Raw genomic sequence first — 7,740 nt, 5'->3', positions numbered from 1 at the left:
TTAACTCGCCTATTTTTCTCTAGAACTGTCAAATCGGACACTGAGAGTCATTACTAACCATTACTGTGGTCTGGTGTACTGTGATAGGGTTCTATTCTTACCCTTAGCAACCTTGGCCTTCAGCGTGGACTTACCTGACTTAAACCACCTCTTAATACCGTCATATCACAGTTATAGAAAACATCAACACTATACAAAAATGCAATATAACAGCACGCAACTCTGCCACTCATATTAATATTTATGGTGTAACATGACCAACAATTTCCCAAAAGGAAAAAGAAAACAAAAATGTATCATTGAATTTATTGGGTACTGCTCTGTGTTTGGCCAGTTTGAATTTCCGGAGTGTGACTTAACTCAAGGAGACTATATTAGACTATAATATATTACAATATTAAAACGTGCTGTGAATGTTTGACAGTTTTGGTGTTTTTAAGGACAAGAGTACATCCTCTTCCGCGCTCCATCATCCTAAACATTGTTGGCGTGTAAGTGAGGCCCTCTCACATCAGCGCCTGCTCGCCAACAGGATTGCTGAGCCGTGTGGAAGTTACTTTCAAATTTAACGGCCTCCACTTTCCTCCCGCATTCATCGCGACGCGTCGTCCATCTATCTCGGCCGGGGGCGCCGATAGTTCCCGCGAACCGTGAGAGGCCGCCGTATTTCAGCGCGTGGAGAATTCCCCGTGAAGGGTAAGGGATTACGGATTGCGGCCCTCTAAGCCGCCCGGGTGCCTAGCGAGGATGTCTCTGAGCGGCGTAATCTTCAAACGCAGCGCAGAGTGATGAGTGGGCACCCAGGAGTTGCGCGGGATCTAAATGTGTTCCGCCGAGTTTACTGGCGATAGAAGTGAAAAGGAAGCTGAAGGAGGAGGGGGTGGATGGTGAGGGGAGGGGACATCTTGGTGGCCCAACGGATCGACTGCTTCTGATCCAGCGACCTGTTTGCCAGGAATCACGTGGACGTAAATGTCAGGCATTCACATTGCAGTGGAAATCAATCCAGGTGGGTTTTGGGGTCAGGGACTGACAGTGGTGGGAAGTAACCATGTACAAATTTTTCAAGTATCTGTACTTTACTTGTGTCTTTATTTTTCTGATTCCTGTTTACTGCCTACATTTGAAAAATAATGTATTTTCTACGATGTTTCTCCTGTGTAAAAAATTTAACAGTTTTTGCCACATTTTCTCCCTCAATTCAGTAGAGATTGCGCTGCTCCTTCTGCAATGCATGCAATGGCCACCAACAAACATACGGCTGTACATGGAGAAGGATGAGACGTCACCACTCTGCAGCAGTAATATTAGTCGTTCTTCACAGAAGATAAACACTACAGGCCTGTGAGTACTATTATATCTGTCAAAATGTGTTGTTCCCCCTTTTGCGTTCAAATATCCGTTGCTTAAAGGGTTATAAAACAGCGACACTGACACTATTCGCACGCACGTCTATGGCGTTTTGCATTATTAGCTCTCTTAAGGCAACTGTGGTTGTTTTTAATACACAGCGTGTAATTCTCTGTTTTGTGTTAGTTTGACTTCAACTGGGTGAGGCAATAAAGAATTGTTCACTGCTGCATGAGTTGAGTTCACTGCCACCGTATAGCGCTCGTATCTTACATTTTTGCCTGCAAGCCAAAGTAAAAAAATCATCCAAAAAACGGCTCGTAGCTTGAAAAACCTGTACGTTGGTTACTCGCAACTCAAGGCGCCACTGTTGTACCCATCCATTGCCTTACTAGAGAGAATTATTTGACCTCATCTGCTTTCAAGAATGGCGACTTTAGTCTTGTGCCAATCTAAAAACCACCAGCTTTTGGCAAAAAAAGACAATTTCTCCATCTAATCAGAAAAACAAATGTTGTCATAGCATTTTTGTTATTAGTCAATTCACAGCATTAGTAAGTATAAACACATTGTTTTCATAGCATAAAAGTCTGAGTCAATGCTACCTAGCTTTTTCTTCTACTCAGTATGATCATCCATCCATCCATCCATCCATTTTCTGAGCCGCTTCCCCTCACAAGGGTCGCGGGCATGCTGGAGCCTATCCCAGCTATCATCGGACAGGAGGCGGGGTACACCCTGAACTGGTTGCCAGCCAATCGCAGGGCACATACAAACAAACAACCATTCGCACTCACATTCACACCTACGGGCAATTTAGAGTCTCCAATTCATGCATGTTTTTGGAATGTGGGCGGAAACCGGAGTGCCCGGAGAAAACCCACGCTGGCACGGGGAGAACATGCAAACTCCACACAGGCGGGACCGGGGATTGAACCCTGGTCAGTATGATCACTGTAATTTAATAAAAGTGTCAAACTATTTTGTGACAGGTTTTTTTTTTTTTTTCATTGTGCCAAAAATTGTGAACGACAAAGGTAGTGAAGATGCGTAATAAACAATGAAAGCTGATTCTTCGTCTTACCGTAACCCCCAAACCCGACATAACACTTATCCCCTAAAATTACGGCCGTAAGAAGTAAGCAAGTGTTTTTTGGGGTTAGGCAATGAGCATCATGTCCCAGAAAGGGTGTCCTCAGTTCACTAAACGCCCGCAGGTTCTTCTTGTGGTCCCTGTAATCTTTTCTAGTTCATGTGTGGACTCAGCAAGTAGTGCTCATCCCTGAAACCTCAGACACTTACTTTGTAGGAGCCTCGAAATACTCGACACAGAATCAGAATCAGAATCAGAATCACCTTTATTTGCCAAGTATGTCCAAAACACACAAGGAATTTGTCTCCGGTAGTTGGAGCCGCTCTAGTACAACAGACAGTCAATTTACAGAACACTTTGGGGACATGAAGACATTGACAAAAAACCATTGTGCAAATAGATGCAGAGTCCTCTAGCACTAAGAGCAGTTCGAACGACTAATATTGCAATAGTCCGGTGCAATGACCATTGGGCAAAGGGCGCCGAGACTTCAAGGAGTGTATGCGGTTTAAAGTGACGAGTAGTGCGATCATCTGGGACAATGTTGGTTGTGCAAATGTTACAGATACTCAATCAGTGTGCAAATGGAGCAGATGCACACAGTCGGATCATAACGGAGTCTTCCAGCATGACAGGGTCAGGAAGCAGCAACCGGTGAAGTCGGCCACACACCACCGAAACACTTTTTACGTTAAGTCCAACAGCTATTTACTGTTACTGAGTTGTGGTGAAAACACAGACAACAAATAGGCTACACCAGAGATTCCCAAAAGTAGTGTTCGATACTGCATTGCCCGATATTGATCCAATGCCAAGTGCGGTGGTCCCTTGAGATATGAGTTTAATTTTTTTCTGTGAACAAGCTCTTAATTCAAAACGTCTCAAATCCTCTTTTCCCCAATAAAATGAATGGAAATGCCATTAATCACAATAGAAATGTGTATTTTAAGAAGAAAAATAATCCTGTAATATTGTACTTTATAAAAATAGTATAAAAAAGTACATTATTTTTTTTGGTGGGGGGCAGAGCAGTAGAGGGGGCTCAAGTAGTGCTGTTAAATTCACAAATGACTCGTTTGAACAAACAAATCTTTTGCGTGAATAGAATCACTTTATTAACTGTTTTGTTCATTTCTCAGTTCAGTTGAGCTCAGCTGCCACAGTGTTCCACACAAGAAACTCCCCCACAAACGGCTCCGCATGTTGAACAGCGACAGTGGCTGAGCGCAGAGGAGCCGCCGTCTCGTCGGCAGGCTTCGTGTCCGTCTCAGTCTCGCTGAGCAGCGGCTATGACGGTCCGTCAAAGTATGTTTTTATGTGAAACCGGTCCATGATGCAAAAAAGTTGGGGACCTCTGCCCTAAAGAACTGCGCCAAATCAGCTGATCACACGATCCCATACAGTAAAGGCCTCTTTATACTCCCGCAGTCGCGTGGCCGCCCGCATTGCATCATGTGACCGACGAATTGGCCCGCGCGGCACCTCTGCGTAGCTTGACGCGCACACGGCAAAAATTGTTGCTGCGCGTAGAATGCCGCGGAGATCATCTCTCGTGATAGGTCTGTTTTAGTCACATGCTGTGATGATGTAATCAGCGTTCCGCATAGCACCTACGCCGCCGCCTTCTCGATCAATTTTGCACCATAATTAAACGTATCATCTGGTCATCCAGGTCCACTTGTTCTAGCAGACTGTTCCACGGTCGCCATTGTTGTTGCTTTGTTCCTTGGAAAGGAAAGGAAAGGAAAGGAAAGGAAAGGAAAGGAAAGGAAAGGAAAGGAAAGGAAAGGAAAGGAAAGGAAAGGAAAGAAAAGAAAAGACGGCTCCCGGAAATGGCTACACAATGCAGAGGAAACTTCACTGTGGCGCCCTACCAAATACCAGCTGTAGGGACACCCGGAGGAGAACTGCAGCACACTTTCAAAACAGCGCACGTGGGTTGCGCTCGAGTATAAAGGCAAACTGCGTGCAGGATAGCCGCAGTGACGTCAGCGCGGTCGCCGTCCGCGCAAGTATAAAGAAACCTTAAGTCTTTAAGTGCAACAACCTCTTGTGCTCCTTTGAAAACCTGACCAAAATGTTTTGTGCACTGTGGTTATGTGATTGTTTGAAATACTCAATGTGTAATTCTCTTTGTTTGATGTTTAGTTTGGCAGTAAACTTCAACTGGGCCTGTTTTGTTTTTAAATAAATTCACGAAATAAGTTCACAATATCTGCCAAACTTCTGCTTGTTATTTCATGGCACCACAGTATTAGTATTATAAATAAAGCATTAGTTGTAGAAGTAGAAGACTTTATTGATCCCACAGTGGGGAAATTTCACTGAAAGAGCCCAAACAAGAAGTACACAATGTCAGAACAAAGCAGCAGTGACACACACATCTCTGATCTGTATCGTTAACGCAATTAACATCAATCGGGAAGTTCGTTAACGATCGTCTCCCGGTGTCGTGTATGGGAAGTCCCGACGTCTGCAGATAGCGTCAAGACGGACCTGGAAATGGGGGTGAAGGACGTCGGCCTTGGCGGAGACTCTTGAAGATTGAGACCATCAAAAACGAAGCGAGAGGTTCAGGGTTCGCGTTTAAGGCCGAGATGCAAAGCGACTCGCTAATTTACGACACGCTAACAGCGAAGGGCGACCTGGAGCGGGCTCGCGGATCAAGAGGCTCCACGCACCCACCGACATAATCAATTTAGAAAACACACACACACACACATGGAATGCGGTGGTGTGCTGAGGTGTAAAATTGTGTGAACTCTCCAAACAGGTACATCCATTTACGGTGTGACAACAAAGTACCTTCAGGTGACAACAAAACCTGCACGCAATTAGATCACTTGCACTACGGCGGATGGAATAAAGCTCGGGGCCCCCACAAGGTGGGTGTAGGTGGGGGTCCAAGTGATGGGGAGGAAGGGAGGGATTGTCTATTAAAGTGGAGGCACTTGCATTGTGTTTTACTGCCACCCTTCGGATCAAATAGGAACTGCACCTTGGGGGATAGCTGGCCAGTCAAACTTCTCCAAAAACACAAAAATATACACATACAGTGGTGCCTTAAGATACCAGTGACCCCACTTACACATTTTTCGAGATACGAGCCATCGCACGGATGATTTTATTTTTAGATGCGACTTGAGATGCGAGCACAGGTACTCAGCTCACTTCACAACAGTTTGATAGATAAAACAATTCTTCAAAAAAGAGGCTTCAAGCTGTTTATTGCCACTCCCAGTTGAAGTTTACTGTCAAATTTAACATGAAACAAAGAGTGTATTTAAAACAACCAGATAGCCTCTGCTAGCTTAATGCTAACACATAATGGGAAACGCCATAGACACGGACTAACTAATAGCATCTATATGTTGGTGTTGCAACACTTGTAGCAATGTTTATGTGAAGCACCACATATAGACAGATACTATAACAATATTCACAGACATATATGCTTTATCCTCTGCGGAGACTGACTAATATTACTGCGGAGGAGTTGTGACATCTGTCTCCATATGTAACCGCATGTCTGTATTACACTGCCCCCAGGTGGCCAAGGCGCACACATTAGAAGGAGCCGAACAATATTTATTCAATTGAAGCAAAAAAGTGTGACAAAAACTGCTTAATTCTTCAGATTCTATTTGATTGTGTCGCTACTGTATGGTTTTAGAAAGTGCAATTTTACAGAGTGCTACACAATTCGCATTAGAAAATACTATTTTTTGGTGGGAGGCTGGAATGAATTAATGGCATTTCCATTCAATGGGTAAAAAGATTTTAGATACGATTGATAGAGTTGAACCCTCTACTGCCACTTCTCTTTAAGGGTTTGTAATTGCTTATAGATGCCACAAGATGGCGGCGAAGCACGACTTTTGTCTAAATGAAGCTCCTCAACTCACTTCAACTCCTTAGCACCAAGACGGCCCAAGACGACGGCAAAGCAATGCATTTTGTTATCAACGGTATAGTTATAATAGTTGGGTGCAGGTTTGCTACTGGCTACAGTATATAATAATAGCATGCTATACAATTACTGAAGGAGGGAATGCTTTGCAATATGTATCGTAGCAAACCTGCACTTGTATAACGTTTTATAAGATACGACTCTCTGTGAGACCATGAAGGTGTCTGAGATTTGTGATTGGATGAGTGAGTCGGGGGTTTGTAAAAAAATTGACACCCAACCAAAAGGTTTGTAATTGTCGATAAAAGCCACGAGATGGTGGAAAAGTCCTTTTTTTTTTTGTATGAGGTCAGGCTATGGGCCTCTGACTAAACAGAGCTTCTCCCCTCACTTCAACATAATTGCTTGGCACCAAAATGACACAAGATGGCGCCAAAGCAGCATTTTTATATTACACATGGCTTTGAGTACGAAAACATTGAATAGTTGAGATTTTCAGAAAATAATGGAGGATAGGTTGCCCCCAAAAAATCTGTGAATAGGCAAATATGAAGTCCTAACCAAGGCTTGAAACCCCAAAACTGGATTTAAACTCTAACACTAGCTTGAATCCCTCATTTGAAACTTATGTTTGTGTGGTCCATTCAAACTAAATAAATAAATAATAAATGTGAACCAAATAATGGTATATATAGTATATTAATATGCACACAATTTGTTGCAAATGTATAATTCACATAAATTGTGTGAAATCCAAATAATTTCAATGGGGGGGAAAAGCGTACAATAAAACTAAAGCGTACAGTAAAACTACTCACTGCTTTTGTGTTACCTGCTGTGTTAGCATCGACCTGGCGAACTTAAAGAGCGAGTGTCATAATATTCAATTGTATTGCTTATGATGAACTGACTGATCCATATGTCGCATATGGTCAATAACCTGTTGTATGGTTATCATCACACCCTTCTGTGATGACATCTACACAGAAAAAAACACCACAAATTGAGGAAATGTAAAGGAAAACGATTTGGTTTGTCACTGTTCATCCTTTTGAGCTTTGGATGGTGGCTGGAGGATGTTGTTTTTTTGTTTTGTTTTTTTGTATATAAATTTTAATAATGCAGTGAGATATATATATATATATATATATATATATATATATATATATATATATATACGATATATGATGACGTCATCCATCACTGTTGATCACCTGCACGCAGTCCAACCAGTTTTCCCAACACAGACACAAATAGCTTATTATGATTATTCTTATGTCTTGTTTGCGCAAGACAAACAGTGGGTTGCAACAACCAATCAGAGGAGAGGAAGGCGAGGGAGGGGTGTTGCTTGTATGACGTAATCGGCGCAAAAAAGGGATGCGGT

General features: G+C 42.9%; 1 long non-coding RNA gene across 1 annotated transcript; it reads left to right on the top strand.

Moving 5' to 3' along the window:
- Positions 1–789: 789 nt before the first annotated feature.
- Positions 790–4,592, top strand: LOC133401606 (uncharacterized). Its single transcript, XR_009768439.1, has 3 exons — positions 790–1,009; positions 1,206–1,344; positions 3,583–4,592. It is a non-coding gene; the product is annotated as an uncharacterized LOC133401606 (long non-coding RNA).
- Positions 4,593–7,740: the final 3,148 nt, after the last annotated feature.

This window comes from Phycodurus eques, chromosome 4 (genome assembly GCF_024500275.1).
Source record: "Phycodurus eques isolate BA_2022a chromosome 4, UOR_Pequ_1.1, whole genome shotgun sequence".
In the NCBI taxonomy this organism is placed as follows: Eukaryota; Metazoa; Chordata; class Actinopteri; order Syngnathiformes; family Syngnathidae; genus Phycodurus; species Phycodurus eques.
The sequence above is the reverse complement of the archived record's forward strand: the minus strand, read 5'-3'. Positions and strand labels throughout refer to the sequence as shown.